The 21154-nt window shown below is 42.4% G+C and overlaps 1 protein-coding gene across 1 annotated transcript in view; it reads left to right on the top strand.

Annotated features, from left to right (window-relative positions):
- tafa4b (TAFA chemokine like family member 4b) overlaps positions 1-21154 on the top strand; it is a 64530-nt gene that overhangs the window by 509 nt on the left and 42867 nt on the right. The window contains exon 2 of the mRNA XM_053483513.1: positions 20871-20941. The gene's annotated coding sequence lies outside the window, so the exon portion shown is untranslated. The remainder of the gene's footprint in view (positions 1-20870; positions 20942-21154) is intronic.

The raw sequence follows: 21154 nt of genomic DNA, 5'->3' as shown, positions 1-21154 counted from the left end.
AATTCATGGATGAAGCTCTGTGTTTTTCCTGATATGCCTTGCATTTAAAAGCGCGAGGACACCAACCAGCTGCACGAGCTTTAGTCCAGGACGCACGCGCCGCGCCACACCGCACCGCACCGCACCGCACTCGCGGAGAGCTTTACACAGTAGAGCCCCCGCGTGCTCATGTATTATTTTTTTGTTGCGCTTTTATCCATCGCACTCTCTCGCTCTCTCTGTCTCCCTCTGTCTCTCGCGCGCTGCGCTTCTCCGCCTGTTACCTCTTCCCGCCAAGGCGGTGACCAGTGGCCTCGCGCGCGCACGACACAGCGATGATGATGATGATGATGATGCGCGCGCTCTTTTACGGTTAAAATAGTTGAAGTATATAAAACAAATTAGGTTTACAAACATGATCAGATGTTCAGTTTAATATCGAGTGCAAATATTTATTTAGAATAAATAAGACTTGTTAAGAATGTTATTGCGTATTAATTTGACGCGCTCGCGCGGTGCCAATTTACAGATAATTGTGATAAAGTTACTTAAATGCATAGGACGATTGGAACATGTTTAATGAGGACACACACACAATGTGAGTATGATTGTGTAGGTTAGTAACTCTCTCACTCACACACACACACACACACACATTTGCTCCCTTGTGTCCTCTCTATGGGACAGAGCAGACCTCCTGCATGTTAATTGGTGCAGTAATGAGATCATGGCCGTAGTGTGTCGGAGCTGTCTGCCTTGACCAGCATGCCTCGCTCCCTGCCCTCATCTCTTCCATTTCACTCGTGAAAAGTGGGAGCCATTACTTTTGCACAGAGGATGCACATCACGAAAAACGCAGCGTTTGAAGACAGAACCCGATTCTGTCTAAGAATTGTAAAGTGTGACCTGCGACAGGACGTGGCTCTCTGTGGACAGACAGGGACACAAGCACAGTCGTGTCTTTCATCTGGGCCTTATGTGTCACGGTGCTGTGCTGCGCCTCGGGTGAGAGCGGCGGAGACGAGAAAAAGGGGGAAAGATTGAGCTCAGTTTTTTTTTCATCTGGAGGTTCAGCGTCCCCTTTTAGTCTGCTGCGTTTCATCTCTGCTCCTCTTTTCTTTTCATTTTAAGTGCGAGCCTGAATTAAAATAGATGGATGACAGAATATGAGAAGACAAGTCTACAAATAAAGGATGCTTTTTTTACTATCGTCTCTCTATGCAGTCTCTCCTCTCCTCTCCTCTCTTGAGGATAGAGCAGGATCGAGAAGCAAGGCTTGTCGATGGGGATGTGCTGGACTGAAAGAGAGGAAAACAGGTTGGTTGCTGTGGGTTGTTTTCTGACGGAGCGAGGTCTCAGGATGGAACGTGTTTCCCGCAGGCTCTTTGCATTTGAGCTAGCACAAGAGAGCGAGGCAGAGGTTCTGGATCACACAGCAGAGGTTGAAATGCTGTCATCTTCAACTTCTCATCTCATCTTTTTTCATCGCTCTCTCTCCTCTCCTCTCCTCTCCTCTCCTCTCCTCTCTTCTTGCTCCAGTCTCGGATTAAACCGTCTCTGTTCGATTGCTACAGTACCTTCCTATCTCTCTCTCTCTCTCTCTTTCTCTCTCTCTCTCTCTCTGTATGAAGTGGTGCTCTTTCTCTTTTGCAGTTTAATTGATCCTGAACCCAGCTTTGTATCAGCGACACTCATGAATGCTTTATTCCACCTGGGCCTTCTTTCCTGCCAGTCGCTGAGACTTTGCCTGATTGACAGCTCTCGACTCGGTCCCCCCCCCCCCCCCCCCCAAAAAAAAAAAAAAAAGTGTATTGACTGATTTGACTAAAGGATCTGAGAAAAACATGTAAATCACATTATAAGAAGTTGAAGGAAAACCCTAATTAAACAACAAGCACATTGTTTATTTAACCCTGGACAAGGACTGTCCACTTAGCACTTTTATAATTTTTTTGGTTGTAAAACCAGAATTCAAGCTACACATCTATTATTAAAAAAATGATCTTATTAAATAGGTGTTTACTTATTTATTTATTTTGTGCCATATTTATTTTTGGGGAAGCAAATCTGTCATCTAAACAGCTGGATGTAATGCATGCCGTTTTAAATTAAGAGCAGAGAGTGAGATTTAACTCTGCAGATGTGCGGGAAAGTGTGAATGACGAAACGTGAGTGTTAATAAAATGTTCTGTGTGTGTGTGTGTGTGTGTGTGTGTATACCTAGCTATCGTTTTTATACATACCAATTAATAAGGCACAAAGTGTAGAGTGTAAGATGTTGGGCATAGAGGAGAGTGGTGTAGAGCACATGGTAATGGCAGGGTGATGCATTGGGGATGGTTGTGCGGATTTGAGCATGTGTGGATGATGGGGTCTAGAATACAGCGCACAAAATCTCTATTGCCTAGGCTATTGGGTGTGAAGATTGCAGGTAGTGTAAATTTTAATATGTAGGATATAATGCATAGTGTGTATTGTTTATGCTGTAGGCTATAGGGCTGGAATGGGAATCAACAGGGACCGCCCGATAGGATAATATCACGATACTCAGTGCCGGTTCAATTTACATTGCGATTCTGTTTGTATCAAGATTTTATAAATATCATGATTCAATTTTTTTTTTTTTTGATTTTGTAATAATTGTGCAAAACAATATTGCAGGATAGAGTGTGCTGTCTGACAATGTGTTAATATTTTCGATTGCACCACCTGTAGGATTATAGAGGAACTGCAGCATTTCACTACCTTAAATGCAAACATTTATAAACAAACAAAAAAAAAAGATTACAAAAATACTTTTGGAGTCAGTGTAGTTATACATGAATTGCCACACAAAAGAATTGCGATATGTAACTGAATAACGTAGTGTAAAGTCTGTGCCACATACAGTGTAGTATACACTATAAACTGTTTCTTGTAGGGATGTCATGTTTCAAATCGAATAGACATTCTGCACTAAATAAGACTCATGCAGGGTCACTGAGTTTGTCTGTAGAGTTTGCCACAGTCAAGGAGTTCCACTTTTTCTGTCCTACAGAACCAAATCACTGAGCAGTTAAGCACTCTCCTAGCTGTTGCATGTTAAACTCAGCATGTAATTAATTAACGCATCATGTCATTTATTAGCAAATCTAGGGTGAAGTAGGGTGCAGAGTGGAGGGAATACAAAGTGCAGACCACTGAGCCAATGCATGTGGTTTAGGACTTATACAGTGCAGGGGATAGTGTTTAATATGGTCATAGTGTAGTGTCTAGTGTATAGTGTGTATGGGCCAGATACTAAAGTGTAGTGTATAGTGAGAGTGTGAGTCAGATTATAAAGTGTAGAGTATAGTGTGTGTGTGTGATTTTGTGTGTGTGTCAGAGTATAAAGTGTAGTGTATAATATGTGTAGAGTGTAGTTTGTAGTGTCTACTGTGGGCCAGAGTGTAGTGTGTAGTGTAGACCAAAGTGTAGTGTGTGGTGTGGAACAGAGTGTAGTGTGGGCCAGAGTGTAGTTTGTAGTGTGGACCAGAGTGTAGTGTGTAGTGTGGACCAGAGTGTAGTGTGTAGTGTGGACCAGTGTGTAGTGTGTAGTGTGGACGAGAGTGTAAAGAGTAGTGTGAACCAGAGTGTAGTGTGTAGTGTGGACCAGAGTGTAGAGAGTAGTGTGGACCAGAGTGTAGTGTGCGCTAGTGTGTCGTGTGGACCAGAGTGTAGAGTGTAGTATGTAGTGTGGACCAGAGTGTAGTGTGGACCAGAGTGTAGAGTGTAGTGTGGACCAGAGTGTAGTGTGTAGTGTGGACGAGAGTGTAGAGAGTAGTGTGGGCCAGAGTTTTGTGTGTAGTGTGGACCAGAGTGTAGAGAGTAGTGTGGGTCAGAGTTTAGTGTGTAGTGTGGACCAGAGTGTAGAGAGTAGTGTGGGCCAGAGTTTAGTGTGTAGTGTGGACCAGAGTGTAGTGTGCGCTAGTGTGTCGTGTGGACCAGAGTGTAGAGTGTAGTATGTAGTGTGGACCAGAGTGTAGTTTGTAGTGTGGACCAGAGTGTAGTTTGTAGTGTGGACCAGAGTGTAGAGTGTAGTGTGGACCAGAGTGTAGTGTGTAGTGTGGACGAGAGTGTAGAGAGTAGTGTGGGCCAGAGTTTTGTGTGTAGTGTGGACCAGAGTGTAGTGTGCGCTAGTGTGTCGTGTGGACCAGAGTGTAGAGTGTAGTATGTAGTGTGGACCAGAGTGTAGTGTGGGCCAGAGTGTAGTTTGTAGTGTGGACCAGAGTGTAGAGTGTAGTGTGGGTCAAAGTGTAGTGTGTAGTGTGGACGAGAGTGTAGTGTGTAGTGTCGACCAGAGTGTAGTGTGTAGTGTCGACCAGAGTGTAGTGTGTAGTGTGGGTCAGAGTGTAGTGTGTAGTGTCGACCAGAGTGTAGTGTGTAGTGTGAGTCAGAGTGTAGTGTGGGCCAGAGCGTAGTGTGTAGTGTGGACCAGAGTGTAGTTTGTAGTCTGGACGAGAGTGTGAGCCAGAGTGTAGTGTGTAGTGTGGGTCAGAGTGTAGAATGTAGTGTGGACCAGAGTGTAGTGTGTAGTGTGGGTCAAAGTGTAGTGTGTAGTGTGGGTCAGAGTGTAGTGTGTAGTGTCGACCAGAGTGTAGTGTGTAGTGTGGGTCAGAGTGTAGTGTGGGCCGGGACGTAGTGTGTAGTGTGGACCAGAGTGTAGTTTGTAGTGTGGACGAGAGTGTGAGCCAGAGTGTAGTGTGTAGTGTGGACCAGAGTGTAGAGAGTAGTGTGGACCAGAGTGTAGTGTGTAGTTTGGACGAGAGTGTGAAGAGTAGTGTGGGCCAGAGTTTAGTGTGTAGTGTGGACCAGAGTGTAGAGAGTAGTGTGTAGTGTGGGCCAGTGTAGTGTGTAGTGTGGGCCTGAGTGTGAAGTGTTGTATAGAGTGTGTGGGCCAGAGTGTAGATGTGTAGAGTGTAGTGTGGGCCAGAGGTATGTGTGTGTGGGTCCGAATGTAGTGTGTAATGTACAGTGTAGTGTATAGTGAGGGCCAGAGTGTAATGTGTTGTATAAAGTGTGTGTGGACAAAAGTGTAGTGTATAGTGTGTGTGGAGTCGAGTGTAGAGTATAGTGTATAGTGTGGGCCCGAGTGTAATGTTTTGTATAGGGTGTGTGTGTGTTGGAGTGTAGAGTGTAATGTATAGTGTATAGTGTGGGCCCGAGTGTTGTATATAAAATGTGTGTAGCCCAAACCCCAGCCAATCAATGTAGTGCTGATTCCAAGCCAGAAAAAATGGGAGGGTTTCGTCAGGAAGGGCATCCGATGTAAAACCTGTGCCGAGCGTGTGTGCAGGTTGCATGGTCCTGAATTAAAATTTAAAAAGGTCCGGTCAATAAAATTTGATTTAAGCCCAGGTCGAAATGTCATGCAAGTGTTAGTATTTAGATCTCTATATATAGTCATTAGGGCTGCTCCGAATACCATTTTTTAAGCTTCGAGTATTCGGTAGTGATCAACATCAAATATTCGAAGCTTCGGTGGGAGAGCGCTGATTATGTTCTTATCTCTAATAAAGGCAGAAATCTCTGTGTGTGTGTCTGTCATTTTTATGTCGAGAACCTTGGTCTGCCTGTTATATAGTACGGTCCAAAGTGTAGAGTGTAGTGTGTGTGTTTGTGTGTGTGTGTGGGCCAGTGTAGTGTTTGTGTGCCTCCCTGCCTCCCTGACAGGCCAATTTTTTCAAAAATCTAATATATTTACTGTAACGATCAGAGAATTAGTAATGCGGTTACAGGTAATACCAAACAACACCACAAGGTGGTGCATTTTCTTTTTATTGTAGTAGAAGTTGTTTTGCTACGATGCCGCTACCTCTCCGAACTTATTCTCCTCAGTAACGAGCGGCGCAGGGTGTGATTGCTATAATCTACACGTTATGAATAATTAATGAATGTCTCGTGGAGGGGAACTGGCTCGTACAGTCCATGTTTAATACTGTCACAATAACGCGACACTGCGGAATTCAACATCCGGACGTGTTTATCTAAGCGAACTTGCTATCCTGGAGCTAATGCTAAATACAGGCTTCGGCTCACTGCAAAAACATTTGGATCGACCCTCGATATTCAAAGATTCTTACTTCGGTATAAGCAATCGAATGTGTGTGTGTGTGTGTGTGTGTGTGGGTCAGAGTGCAGTGTGTTTTAGTGTGTGTGGTTATAGACTCGATGCACTGCACATTATTGAGTTTGGCCTGATTTATAAGCCTTAATGAAGGACCTGACAAATCACTGATGGATGAGTAATGTGCAGTGCTCATGGAGCCACTGGAGCAGGTCATGGAAGAGAGAGTGTGTGTGTAAGGTGCAAGAAAGAGTGTAAGGTGCTGCATAGTTTATGTAGGGGTCAGGACTGTGTGTGTAAGGTGCAGGATGGAGTGTGTAAGGTGGTGTAAGGCAGTGTAGTGTGCATTAGAAATGAAAGAAAATGATTTAGTGGTGTATTACAAAGTTAAAATTTAAATGTATTTTTTTTGTATTTGAAGTGTCAAAGCGTCATCGATCGGCTCTAATCCTACAGGTGGCGTTCTCTAAACTATTCACACGTTGGCAAAACATTATTCATTATTCATTATTCATTATTCATTATTTTTTAAGTTTGTTTAGAATTGTAACGAAATCACAAAGAAAAAAACAAAATCCGGATTTTTTTTAAATCATTGTGATCATTTAAAAAATTGCAATACGGTAGTGTGTGTACGGTGCAGGATGGAGTGTGTTGTGTGTTGGATAGTGAGTGTGAAGTGTAGGATAGTGTGTGTGAGGTGTAGGATAGTGTGTGTGAGGTGTAGGATAGTGTGTGTCAGGTGTAGGACAGTGTGTGTAAGGTGTAGGATTGTGTGTGTCGGGTGTTGGATGGAGTGTGTGAGGTGTAAGATGGAGATAAACTGTGTAAGGTGCAGGATGGAGATAATGTGTGTATGATGTCAGATGGTGTGTGTAGGGTGCAGGGTGTAGTGTGTGTAAGGTGCTGGATAGAGTGTGTGTATAGTGTTGGATGGTGTGTGTAGGGTGTTGGATGGTGTGTGTAGGGTGTTGGATAGTGTGTGTAAGGTGCAGGATGGAGTGTATGTATGATGTCGGATGGAGTGTGTGTATGATGTCGGATGGTGTGTGTGTATGATGTCGGATGGAGTGTGTGTAGGGTGTTGGATAGTGTGTGTAAGGTGCAGGATGGAGTGTATGTATGATGTCGGATGGAGTGTGTGTATGATGTCGGATGGAGTGTGTGTATGATGTCGGATGGAGTGTGTGTATGATGTCGGATGGAGTGTGTGTATGATGTCGGATGGTGTGTGTGTATGATGTCGGATGGTGTGTGTGTATGATGTCGGATGGAGTGTGTGTATGATGTCGGATGGAGTGTGTGTATGATGTCGGATGGAGTGTGTGTATGATGTCGGATGGAGTGTGTGTATGATGTCGGATGGTGTGTGTGTATGATGTCGGATGGAGTGTGTGTATGATGTCGGATGGTGTGTGTGTATGATGTCGGATGGAGTGTGTGTATGATGTCGGATGGAGTGTGTGTATGATGTCGGATGGAGTGTGTGTATGATGTCGGATGGAGTGTGTGTATGATGTCGGATGGTGTTTGTGTATGATGTCGGGTGGTGTGTGTGTATGATGTCGGATGGAGTGTGTGTATGATGTCGGATGGTGTGTGTGTATGATGTCGGATGGAGTGTGTGTATGATGTCGGATGGTGTGTGTGTATGATGTCGGATGGTGTGTGTGTATGATGTCGGATGGTGTGTGTGTATGATGTCGGATGGTGTGTGTGTATGATGTCGGATGGTGTGTGTGTATGATGTCGGATGGTGTGTGTGTATGATGTCGGATGGAGTGTGTGTATGATGTCGGATGGTGTGTGTGTATGATGTCGGATGGTGTGTGTGTATGATGTCGGATGGTGTGTGTGTATGATGTCGGATGGAGTGTGTGTATGATGTCGGATGGAGTGTGTGTATGATGTCGGATGGAGTGTGTGTATGATGTCGGATGGAGTGTGTGTATGATGTCGGATGGTGTTTGTGTATGATGTCGGGTGGTGTGTGTGTATGATGTCGGATGGAGTGTGTGTATGATGTCGGATGGTGTGTGTGTATGATGTCGGATGGAGTGTGTGTATGATGTCGGATGGTGTGTGTGTATGATGTCGGATGGTGTGTGTGTATGATGTCGGATGGTGTGTGTGTATGATGTCGGATGGTGTGTGTGTATGATGTCGGATGGTGTGTGTGTATGATGTCGGATGGTGTGTGTGTATGATGTCGGATGGTGTGTGTGTATGATGTCGGATGGTGTGTGTGTATGATGTCGGATGGAGTGTGTGTATGATGTCGGATGGAGTGTGTGTATGATGTCGGATGGTGTGTGTATGATGTCGGATGGAGTGTGTGTATGATGTCGGATGGTGTGTGTGTATGATGTCGGATGGAGTGTGTGTATGATGTCGGATGGTGTGTGTGTATGATGTCGGATGGAGTGTGTGTATGATGTCGGATGGAGTGTGTGTATGATGTCGGATGGTGTGTGTGTATGATGTCGGATGGTGTGTGTGTATGATGTCGGATGGAGTGTGTGTATGATGTCGGATGGTGTGTGTGTATGATGTCGGATGGTGTGTGTATGGTGCACATTGCAGTACTTTTAACAGATTGATTGATTGATAGATGGATACAAATAAATTAATAAAGAAAAAAAATATAAATACTTTATAAAGTATCCAAAGGGAATTAATGAAAATAAATAAATCCTGGAGTTGTGTGAGCTGCACATCAGAAAGTCTTTCATGTAATTTGAACTTGTGTCTCTTGACGTACGTAGTGTAAGCGTAGCGATCTATTAACGCTGTAACTCCTTCACTCCTTCACTTTGACCTCATCGAGGCGTCACCGCACAGATTCAGGATTTGCCCCGTTTCTTCATTAAACAGCTTACAGCGCAGCACTCAGTAGAAACTGAAGGTCGAAGTGACCTCGCTCGGCGTTGATTTGATAAATATCCGACGACTGACAGTTAAAGGTCGTGCTCGCGTTTCGAATTTGAAGCGGTGGCGTAGTGAGTGGCGTTACTGCCAGGAGCTGGATTGACCTCTCTAAACTTTCCCCCCCAGCACTGAACGAGAGTGTGTGCGATACAGTGGCGTTTGATGAACTGCCCTGCATCCGGTGTGTATTCCCACCTCGCTCGGGCGTGTTCCCAAGTCAGGGTCCGGAGCCACTCCGGTCCTGATCAGGATTAATGCCGCATTCTGCTGCTAATGTTTCCTCCCGGGGATCTCCGGTTTCCTCCGGCCTACTGTACCAAAAAAATAAAAAATAAAAACGAATTGGCGTCCCTACAGGAGAATATGTTTGTTCAGGATCAAGTGTGTAGTTAAGATGATTTTATAATAAGTTACAGTGTATCAGTGTGTTTGAAGTTGGCTGATCAAAAACTTTTACAGATAGAATGAAAACGCATTCAGCTTCTGATTCACGTTTGAAGCATGGGGCCGAGCACAGAACCGGTCAGGTATTACGAGGACTCCAGGGATGCCCAAGTTCCAAAATGTGTGTGTGTGTGTTAACGAAAGAGAGCGAACTTCTACATAGTAAGGAACTTGTCCTTGATCTGGTTTGTGTGCGTGAGAGAGAATCATTGTGTGATTGTGTGGTGAATATACTTTGTCTGACTATATGTGCTGGTTCACAGTGTGTGTGTGTTTGTGTGTGTGTTAGGGAGAGGTGGTGTAGAGAGGGGGGGTCGAGTTTGTGTATAAGAAGCCTGTATGTGTGAAAGGCCAGCGAGTCACACTCCTGAGCCTCGCAGACAAAGTAATTCACTTATTGACAGCTCCTGCATGTCTCAGTGACTTTGTAAAATGAACAATTGATCAGACTTTCTCTCTCTTGTGCATGCACTCTACTTATCCATCTCTCTCTCTCTCTCTCTCTCTCTCTCTGATTCACCTTTGAGCCTCTCGATCTGTACGCCCGGCACATTCCGTCATTAATATAATTACAGAGCGGTGTGTGTGTGTGTGGCTGGCTGGTCGTTAGTGACCGCGGAGTGGGAAATAATCGGTGTGTTTTGACGCAGACGGCCGCGTCAGCGTCTGCGCGCAGATCCTCGGGCCGCTCCTGAGCACGAACGCCCGTTGTAGCTTTAACTCGTTCCTGAAATAAGCAGGAGGGCAGAAAGACAAACAGAGATGGAGAGATGTGTGAGGAGCGCTCAAGAGCAACCTTTGACAATCCTGAACAGCGACTCTCAAGGAAAATCAAAGGTGCCTCAGCGTGACGTTTGTTTTCCCATTAATCATCATTTGAACCCAGAGTGTGATTAAGGCACGCTGTTTTTTTCCGCGGAGAGTCAAGCAGAGAAGTGTGGCTTTTTTTTTCATTTTTTTTTTTAAAACCAAGTGCATTGAATACATCACTAATCACTAATCTGAACAGATCTCAGATCAGAGGGTGCATGCAGGTTTTATTTACACAACAGGGAGAAGGTATTTTGGGCTCCAGAGACCATGCAGGAACGGGTACAGAGGGATCGCGATGCATGACAGCGTAACAAACCGCAGCAAACATATTGTCATTATAGCATTTTATCCGTGCATGAATTAAGAATCACATTCAGCTGACAACATAAAACCCAAAGGAGCATTAAATCACTTAAGTTTCTTACTTACTTGTATGTTTTGTATATTTTGTGCACACTATCCAGACAAAAACATCTTATTTCTCATTTATTGTCATCTAAACTCAGCTCAGAAGCACAGGTTTTTCCCTCCTGCATTCACCTGATCCTGAATTTATGTAAGCTGTCGCCTTCATGTAATTTATAGATAATTAACCTGCTTGGTTTTACACGTCTATTCACGTGTAGTGAACTCATCATGGGTAGTGCAGCTCTTTTCTTTTTCATGTTTCATTTTCTCTTCCTTACACACAATTCATTTATTCCCACATGTGATCTTTTTACGATTCATTTATTTCCTTACGATTTATTCATTTCCTTGTGATTCTTACACATTTTTTATTTCCACATGTGACTCTTAGATAGGATCCATATTTCTTTCTTTCACACAATTAATTCATTTTCTTATGTCATTTTTAATGTACTTTTTTTTATACAATTATACAATTTTAAAATGTACTTTTGCTTAATTAAACAGCAATGTAAAATATATAAGAGAAACAAAGATTAATTGGTTTTCTTTTTAGAAAAATCAACTTTTATTTTTTAAATGCATACAACATTTTATCAAAAATAAACATTGTCATTATTCAAAATACAAGGAATAGCGTTGACTGAGATGAATTAAGTGCAATACAGTGCCATACATTCTTATTTTAAAGCCTTTTCTCAGACGCAAAAAAAAAAAAAAAGGTATCAAATGGCTTTAAGTATCAAAGAAACTAAGACATGCATTAAAAGAAATAATTATACAAAAACACAAAGTTGCGCAACTTAACTTTCAAGACTAAAAGTTTTTAAATGTACAGCTCAGGCATAACATAAGCCTTTACTGACAATTTCTGTCGTTTTCTCTTGCTGGTTTCTTCTTCTCTTGACTCGCTGATATTTTTATCGCTCGCTTCCATTTTTTAGCCCGCAACAAAACGCTCCCTCAAATCAATACACAGCGAACTGTTTGCGTCTCCTTCCGCTTTGTGGGTGACGTAAGCGCTTCTTCTTCTTTGGTGTTTACTGGCGGCTTGCATCCCGAAGCGCGCTGTGTCACGCCAAACAAATCACTGCGCAAAAACATAACGCAAGCTTTTAAAATGAATTAAAGGAAGCTTCGAGGCAGATTTTTTTGCCTCGATCATTTTTTGTAATCGAATTACTCGAGTTACTCGGGGAATCGTTTCAGCCAAAAAGATACTAGAGCTGATACACACTTTTGTAAATCCTTAAAAATGCAGGTCTACAATTCTAGTAGTAGTAACTCTTACACTTACGTATCCAGTGAATGCGTTGAATCTATTTAACAGATTGTCACCGGTGCACGAGCCTGGCTCGGGTTCTCCCGGTGAAAACATGATGGTGATGTTAGCTGCAATCTGTCACTGAGATACAATATCTACAGGAGCCTGATTCTGCACCTGGGGGTCGCCCGTGAGCGATGAAACTTTTTGGCAGCGGCGCTTGACCTATCACACACTGGCGATCTTCCCAGGGCGAGACTCGGCCAACTGCGCCTCACATAAGTGAATTTTGGATGAGCTTTCGGTCACGGGGCTCCATGCGCCATGCAGTTTTGTTTTTTTTGGAAGTCATATAAAAAGTCATATAAAATCTAATTATTTGGCACGCAGGCCAAGAGGGCACTCGTGAAGTCTAAAGGCGAAAGGACGGACGCTCGAGTGCCCTCGTGGTCTGTTTGTGCGTGTTCCTGATGAGTGCGATGAATCACGATGAAGAAGGCTGAATATAAAAGAGGTTTAGACTAAGAGATGAGAGTAAAATTACAAACCAGTCACAAAACCCATGTGCTTTAAGCATTGATGCATCGTCCACACTGAGATGCTGTCCTGCTCACCATGGTTGTAAAGAGTTATTTGAGTTACAGTAGTCTTAGTCTGGCCTTTTTTTCTCCTGATCTTTCTCATCAGTGTAGATTATGTAAATATATTGACTGACGTGGGGTGCGCTGATGTGTCACTGTGCTTAGGTTCATCCTCAAATAGAGGCGACGCATAATAGTGCTCACACTCAACACACAAAGCAACACTATCTACAGTAACACTTGCCAGATTATACAGTAGTTAAAATTCCCCCGTTACAATCAGCCTCTTATGTTTAAATATTGTAGGTTTGATGTATATATATATCACAATATATATATATGTGCACGGGGTGTTCTCCCCGTGCTTGGTGGGTTTCCCTGGGGTGCTCCGGTTTCCTCCCAAAGTCCAAAGACATGCTGATTAGGTCAATCTGCGTTTCCAAATTGCCCGCTGTGAGTGTGTGTGTGTGTGTGTGTGTGTGTGTGTGTGTGTGTGCCCTGTGATGGATTCACACTCTGTCCAGAGTGTACCCCGCCTCGTGGCTAAGTCTCCGGGATAGGTTCCAGAACCCCGTGGCTCTTTAGATTAATTCATGACACTTTATTTTTGTTTTGGGAATCCTTTTTTTTTTATTATTTAAATGCTTGAATAAACTGTTAAAAGATCAATGGTCATGAAGTTACAGTTATGATTTGTTCTCAAATGAACAAACTGACCAATCGAACAAGAAGCAAACAGTCGATGGATCAGCGGTAAAAAATAATTGTTCAAATCAAAATCGAGCAAATGAAAATGTAATAAAGACGTGCCAAATGTACGGTAGATTTAAATTTGGTTTTGAATTTGAACAGGACGAGCAACAAAATCGGTGCAGGGAGCAGAGTGGGAACGTCTTGATGGTGATGATGACGATGAAGGTAAGATTAAGAGGAATAGATTATCGCTCCAACTATTAAGTCTAATCTATAAATCTACAAAGTCAAGAGATTAAGTGGCAATCTATTACTCTTAACCCTACTCTCATCATCATCATCATCATCATCAGCAGCAGCAGCAGCAGCAAGACGTTTCCACTTACAGAAATGCCTCTCACTGCATGGATTTTTGTGCTTGTGATATTTCAAATCAAAGTTTGATATGCAAAATTATATGTTTAAATGTTTATACGACCGTCTGTGACCTGAAATGGAAAGAATAAAGAACGATTTCACTACAATAGATGGAAAATTGCACTACAGTACAATTAAACTAACGATAGAATTTCCAATTAAAAAATGTATTAAAAATTAAAAAGTAATTATTTTAAAATCTAGGATGGAATGTACAAATTTACAGATTGACAAAAGTTACAATAAAATATAATTGCAATATAAATATTTAAAATATTCTATAAATAAATGACAAAATGTTCAAAGTATTATTATACACTAAGAAGTATATACAAACTATAAAACAACAACAACAATAATTATAATAATAATAATAATAATAATCCACTTTATTTATATAGGCGCCTTTCTGGTCACAAGAATTTAAATAAAATGCATTATTTCAGATCAAATAAAGGATAAATTGAAGGCTAAAACACTATAACATTAATAACATTGAGTAGTCAGTGATTAGAACAATATTAATTGAAACGAGATTATAATTTAAATACAAACGATGGTTCAAAATGAGATTTGAACAGAGATCTGAGTGCAGCCTCACATCTTGTAGGATAAACGCTTCTGAATAAACGGATCTGAATCAAGCTGAGATTTGAATTTGGTTGGAGAGTCTGCTGTATGTTACAGATGTTTTTCGCCCTCAACAACTCGACAGTTTATAAATAAGTAAATTATTTTAGGTGCATGTCTCAGGAGGTTTCAAAAATCCCCAAACCAGCCCGACAACCATCCCGCTATCATTTTTCCGCCATTTTGATGTCTGATGTGAACGTTACCTCCAGCACATCATCTGTATCTGTGTGATTTTACGCACCGTGCTGCTGCCACACGAGCGCCTGATTCTATGGTTGCATGAACGAGCAGCTGTACAGGTGTTCCTAAAAAAAAAAAACAAAAAAAAAAATAAACTGTATGTACAATGTGTGTGTGTGTGTGTGTAAAGCGAAATATAAAAATTCTAGAGAGAAAGAACTGAAAAAACTGAACTGATCATGTAGAGAGTCTATGGTTCTTCTTCTCTCATTAGATTCTTTAGCGGGTTGCTGTAGGTGTGTTGTGATGTGTAAATGAGCTGACAAAGCAGAGTGAACCGTCTCCTTTGTGTGACACAAACACACGCACACACACACACACACATGCACACACATACACTTTCCAGGCAATAGTGCACCTCTGTTGCTTGTTACGACTCCAGAGGTCTCACGGAGCATTTCGTATGCACAACAGCTCAGAAATCAATCTTACTCTCTGGTTGAAAGCTCATGTTTGACTTTTCATCCCTCCGGCGTTGAGGGAAGGTGATGGATGAGGCTCGAGCTTTACTGATCGTCTGATGGGCTAGTGGCAATCCGGGAGGTTTAGGTGCCCAAGTCTGAGCCGTATTAGCACACGGCAAGGTCGACATGGATGGTAAATGGTGTTGTAAAGCCCCAGGACTGTATGTGTGGGTGTTTGCGTGTGTCTGTCTGCGTGTGTGTGTTTGTGTGTACGTGTATGTGTGTGCCGGGGATTCGTAATAGTGCTGATATAGCTGCTGGGAGGGGAAGTTTATTAGCCTGTTAGTGCTAGTGTCTCAGTCTGCTCATAAAGTAAACAGCAACCTGGCACTCACTCACACACACACACACACACACACACACACATTCAACAGAGAGCAAATGTGATGGTGAAGCCTGAAACACGTGACAGCTCATTGTTTCTTTCCTCTGATAAGAAACGTGTGACAATTTCAAACGAAGGGGCAAAAATCATGATGTACAACCAGGGGGCATGGCAACACACACGCCTAGGAAATGAGTATAAATAATAATAATTAAAAAAAAGAAGGGTAAATACAGTGAAACCTCAGATTGCGAGTAACGTGGTTTGCGAGTGTTCCGCAAGAAAAAGATAAAGTGAAGGTTAATTTGTTTGTTTGTTTTACTTCCGTTAGTATGCGCTCACGCGAGCGATGTTCATTGCTAATTTTTCCGACAAAACAGTTCTTTCGTTAGTGTGTGTGTGTATGTGTGTTTGTGTAAAAATTCAAATAAGAGAGAAGAAAGGTTTACTGTGTAGGGTGAGAAGAGGGAGACAGGAGGGGCTGAAAGTAAGGGCTGAAACACACACACACGCACACACACACACACACAGCACCTGTGCGCATAAACGGAAACACTTATTTGTCGGGATTTATGGTAACGTGCAGGTTAATTTGTTTTATTTTTACTTTATATTTTGTATTCATTATTTTTATGTATACATTTTTTGGGCTGTGGAACGAATAATTTGAGTTTCCATTATTTCTTATGGGAAAATTAGATTTGATTTCCGAGTGTATTGGAATACGAGCCAGCTTCTGGAACGATTTATGCTCGTAATTCAAGGTTTCACTGTATTAGTGTGTTTGACTCACACAGCACCTTTCTGACAGTCAAGGTCGTTTCACACACAAACACATACACATACACACTATAGACACACACCGGAAGAATTAAGTGCGACATGCAGAAAGACAGATAGAGAGTGTGTGTTTGTGTCCAGACTTCCTGGAGATGCTCTTAAGTGCACACCTATACACACACACACACAGTCACACAGACAGACACACACAACACAAATCAAAACACAAGGTGGTTTCATTTCCTGTCTCTGGAACAACAGCAGAGAAAAGCATCCCATCCGAAGTCATCGGATCTTGAGGACAGAGAGGGTGGTCCCTGCAGCGGGGCACCGAACAGCACTTTAAGTGCAGAGACGATCAATTCCTCGGTAACGTTAGCTTCTGTCGTCTTCCTCACAAAGTCGATACGAAAAAAAAACAAAGCTCAGGTAATTGGCTCGGACAAAGCCGTCCTCTGGAGTGTGCCGGGAATATAGGTATATATATATATATATATATTTTTTTTTTTTTTTTTTCTGCTGATCAGCACCTGTGTGTGAAAACATGCGACAGGTGTTTCCCTGCAGGGTTTTTCTAATCGCTCAGGGGCTTCTTCGACCTTTTTTTGCCTTCACAAAGCTTAAGATGCTAAACGCTGGTTATTAGGACGGCCTAATGTGTCCCGCTTCGTTCTGTTTGTTTATATCAAAGTACAGCCGAATTCTCAAATCTGATTGGCTGATAACATAAGCTGGGATAAAAAACAAAGATAAATAAATAAATAAATAAATAAAAGTAATTAGTCAATTGGCATCATATAAGATGAAAAAGGACATACAATTTGTGTGATGCCTTACAATGTTAACTTTAAGTGTTTTAATGTCTTACTTTACTTGTTAATTATAATGTCTTACTTAGTAAACCATCTCTATATGATGAAATACACAATCTATAAAATGTTTTTTTTTTCCTTGTGAAAATTGTAATAAATAGGAGATACACATGTGCTGGAGCCCAGGTGCTGATGTAAGTTAAGTAGCTCCCCGTCAGTCGCACTCCTATTAGAGAAAAGAAATCAACGCCTCCTGTTCTGACCAATCAGAACCGAGGCTCAGCACCATGTGACATCGCTTTCACTTATAAGGCAGCATGTTTTAAGAGTTACACGGAGAAACTGTGTGTGAAGTGGAACGATCCATTTTTTTTGCAAATTGGTGCTGTCCGAGCGAAAACCTCATAATCTCCAAAGCAATAACTTCCTCGGCGCGAGAAGAGACGGGGGTGTACTCTGTTTCTACTTCATCATCAGAAAAACTTCAAAGTGTTTGAGCTGATTACGGAAGTTTTTTTTCCCAAAAAGTGACTGTCAAAGCCGTGAAGGGGGAAAAAAAACCAACAACCCCAAACAAACACTTATATATCAAAAGAGATCAAAGCTGTCAAATAATAGAGTTAGCGAGTATTAATGGGACGTGCCGGTAAAACTTATGAAAAAAAAAAAAAAAAGAGAAGTGACCGAAAGAGTCAATCACACGTCTGCAAATCTTCAGCCGGATACACACGTACACGGGGAAATCTGATTTGCCTGGAGTGTAGAGGAGGTAAAATTGCACACGTATCGCGGGGAAGAGGAGCTCGTCTGGATATACATGAAAACACACACACACACACGCACACGTACGCGTACACACTCTGATGGACCTCTGTATCTGGTCCCTCCAACACACACACATTGTGACTACATTCATATTCAGAAAAATGAGATAAGTATCCTCTGAAACTTGGACCTCCTGTTGAAATATTCCGCTGATTTCCCAGACCAGCGTGACGCCTTTGATGGTTTGGTTTTTTTGCCTTTTCAACCATTTTTTTTCCTGAATTGTGCTCATTCTCTTTTTTTGCGTTCCCTCCGAGACGGGGCAGTTGTTCTGCTCCGTTTGAGCTTTGCTGCATGAAACGGTGCACCTCAGATCCATTCCAGTGCTCTGTGTGTGTGTGTGTGTGTGTGTGTGTGTGTTGATGTTCCAGTGAGGTGAGCGGAAAGCACTGCAGGAGGTTAATGGTTTTTTGGCACATCGTTCTTCAGGTGAACATGCAGCGAGACACACACACACACACACACACACACACACACACACACACACACACACACACACACACACATCTGGTGACCTGCGGCAACATTAAGAAAACTGATATGAGATTCTTTATGAGGTTTTTATTTACACACACACACACACACACACACACACACACACAGAGCCAAATACCCACATTGACATGACGGCTCATTTTATCACAAGGACGCCAGATGAAACCCGTTTTCAGCTCTTTTTAAACGCTTGAATAACAATGTAACACACCGTTTATCACTTTTCTACAAAAATTTATCCTTTTTTAAATTCCTGTCTTTGTTTTTTTTTTTTTTTTTTTTAAAAAAAGGGAATTAATTCCACATTAAGAGGATAAGAAGGATAAGAACTAAATGAAGTGAGCTTTAAAAGCAGAAACGTTGGTGACGTATGGGAAGAACATACGTTTCACACACATGTTTGTTCAATTAAGTTGGATTTTCTTCAAAAGGCAGAAAAAATCTTCGCGTTCCGTTCCAGAGATTCCGAGTTTGGGTCCAATAGAGAGTAAGTGGACGCGTTCTTTTTGGTGGGAGGAGCTTACTATGTCCTGTCAATCAATCCTAGTCAGCCAATCCTAGGCATAAGTACAGGTAGTCCCCGACTTACGAACATTCAAGTTAAGAAATACCGCAGATAAGGAAGGATTAAAGTTTTTGGCCACATGATGGCAGTGTGAGGAAAGGAGACAGAGATTCAGTCAAGTGGATTGGTAGACGCCCTTATCCAGAGCGACATTCCTTCAATCTCATTAGCAGTTGAGGGTTAAGGGCCTCGCTCAAGAGCCCAACAGGGGCAACCTGGTGGTCGTGGGATTTGAACCCGGGACCTTCCAAACTAGTCCAATGGCTTAACCCCTGAGCTACTTCTGTACCTTATATTATATATTTCTGTCGAAGGCGACACACTTTGTCGGACTTAAGAAACAAATCTGACTTTTTTGACGGATATCTCGTCATCCAGAGGGTGTGTAAACTATTACACAGTCATTTACAAACACCACTTGCACGTTACAGGAACTCTGGAGTTGTACAGTCCTGACCTTGCTCCAAGCCATTAAAGGAGTTCCTGGGAGGCCAGCGTGAAGCTTTAGAAGTGAAGCAGATACTGTAGTTCGATCATACTGAGAAAAGTCCCAGTTTGACTTGAACGCCACTTGTATATATAATACAGATAAAAAGAAATGTTTTATATGTGTACATTTGTGACTTTGTAAAGGCTTTAGTGTGTGTGCGTGTAAGAGTTTGTTTATGCGCGAGTGATCTTTCTCACTGTGTATCTTGTGTATACACACACACACACACACACACACACACACACAGCTTCACACCTTCGATCTGTAGGAACGTCTTTATACGTGTCGGTAGGAAGTAACAGGAGGAGACGTGAGAGATGTGACAGGATCACGACCTGACGTTGTCGCACCGAGCAGCTGTGTGTGTGTGTGTGTGTGTGTGTGTGTGTGTGTGTGTGTGTGTGTTTGTGTGTGTGTGATTGCCAGAGTGCGTCTTAGTGTGTGTAAGTGACACTGAGAGTGACTGTGTGGATATGTGCATGTTATCATATAAAATAATGTACAGAGATTATGTGTGTGTGTTTTATGTGTGTGTGTGTGTGTGTGTGTGTGTGTGTGTGTGTGTATTCACATTCCGTGTATCTCTCGGGGTTAAAGAACGTGTCAGAATACAAAGGTGATAAAAATGTGCACCGTGCACCTGCCTGTGTAAAGAGAATGGGAAATGTAACACGCACATACACACACACACACACACAGGATTGCAAGTGCTTCATTAAAGACGACAAGTACTACACACACACACACACACACACACACACACATTTGTGTTCTGTAATGTTTTTTTTAACTACATGCATCACATGGCATGATAAAACACACTCTATTTCTTCTTTCTCTTTTTTGTGTCTCTTATCTTCTTAGAACACACACACACACACACACACACACACACACTTGAATCAGGAGACATGAGACATGGTCGTCTTTACTCCTGTGTGTAAAGAAGCTGAAATGTAATCAGCGTAAAAAATAAATACAGCACGCTGGGGTTTTTAATTTTTTTATATCTATTTAGAAAATAATTATAATACACATTACAGCCACAAGGAGGCAGAAGTGAGCATCAGCTCCACACACACACACACACACACACACACAGACCTCCTTATTTGGCTGTCGGTTCTCTACACCTAAATGTGATCGGAATACACGAATCAAATCTGAAATTGATGGAGAGCCGTGTGTGTGTGTGTGTGTGTGTGTGTGTGTTTGAGGACAGTACTACTTCTTTTTATGTTATTTTCGACCACAGACACACGATACAGCGATTCGATACACACACATACACACTTCAGAGGAGGAAGCACGTACACACGCACTTCAGCCAGAGGTGTGTCTGTGTGTGTGTGTGTGTGTGTGTGTGTGTTAGTGTCCTCCTTTCTGTAGATAAAGTGTGTGTGTGTGTGTGTTTTGAACTAAAGCCCCCAGGGCAGATGTCTCTGAAGGTGTCCTTTACTTCTTTTCTTTTTCTCTCTCTTCCCCTCTGTCACTTTTTTCTCACCTCCCCATCTCTCCTGCTCTCCTCTTCTCTTTTTCATCCCTCATCCTTTATTCTGTGTTTTTTTTTTCCTTTCTGACCCTGTTTAACTCTCTCTCTCTCTCTCTCTCTCTCTCTCTCTCTCTCAGGTGTGGTGTGGTGAGAGAGGAGCACAGAGAGGCGAGTTGGAGTTGATCAGGAGTGAGAGAGTCGTCCCCGGGTGAGGCCGCGGCTCCGCGTCCGTCTGCACAGAAAACACCAATAATAAACACCACCCTTTCATTTAGTCTCATCCTTCACTGGGAGCCATCGACAACACATGCTGAATTATTTCTCTCCATCGCTCATCACTCTATCCCTCTCTCTCTCTCGCAGTCTTTCTCTTTCTGCATCTCTCTGTCCCTCTGTCTCACTCTTTCTCTTACCGCGTTTC

This window comes from Clarias gariepinus, chromosome 23 (genome assembly GCF_024256425.1).
Source record: "Clarias gariepinus isolate MV-2021 ecotype Netherlands chromosome 23, CGAR_prim_01v2, whole genome shotgun sequence".
NCBI lineage: Eukaryota > Metazoa > Chordata > Actinopteri > Siluriformes > Clariidae > Clarias > Clarias gariepinus.
Note: the sequence above shows the minus strand (reverse complement) of the source record. Positions and strands in the feature narration are given on the sequence as shown.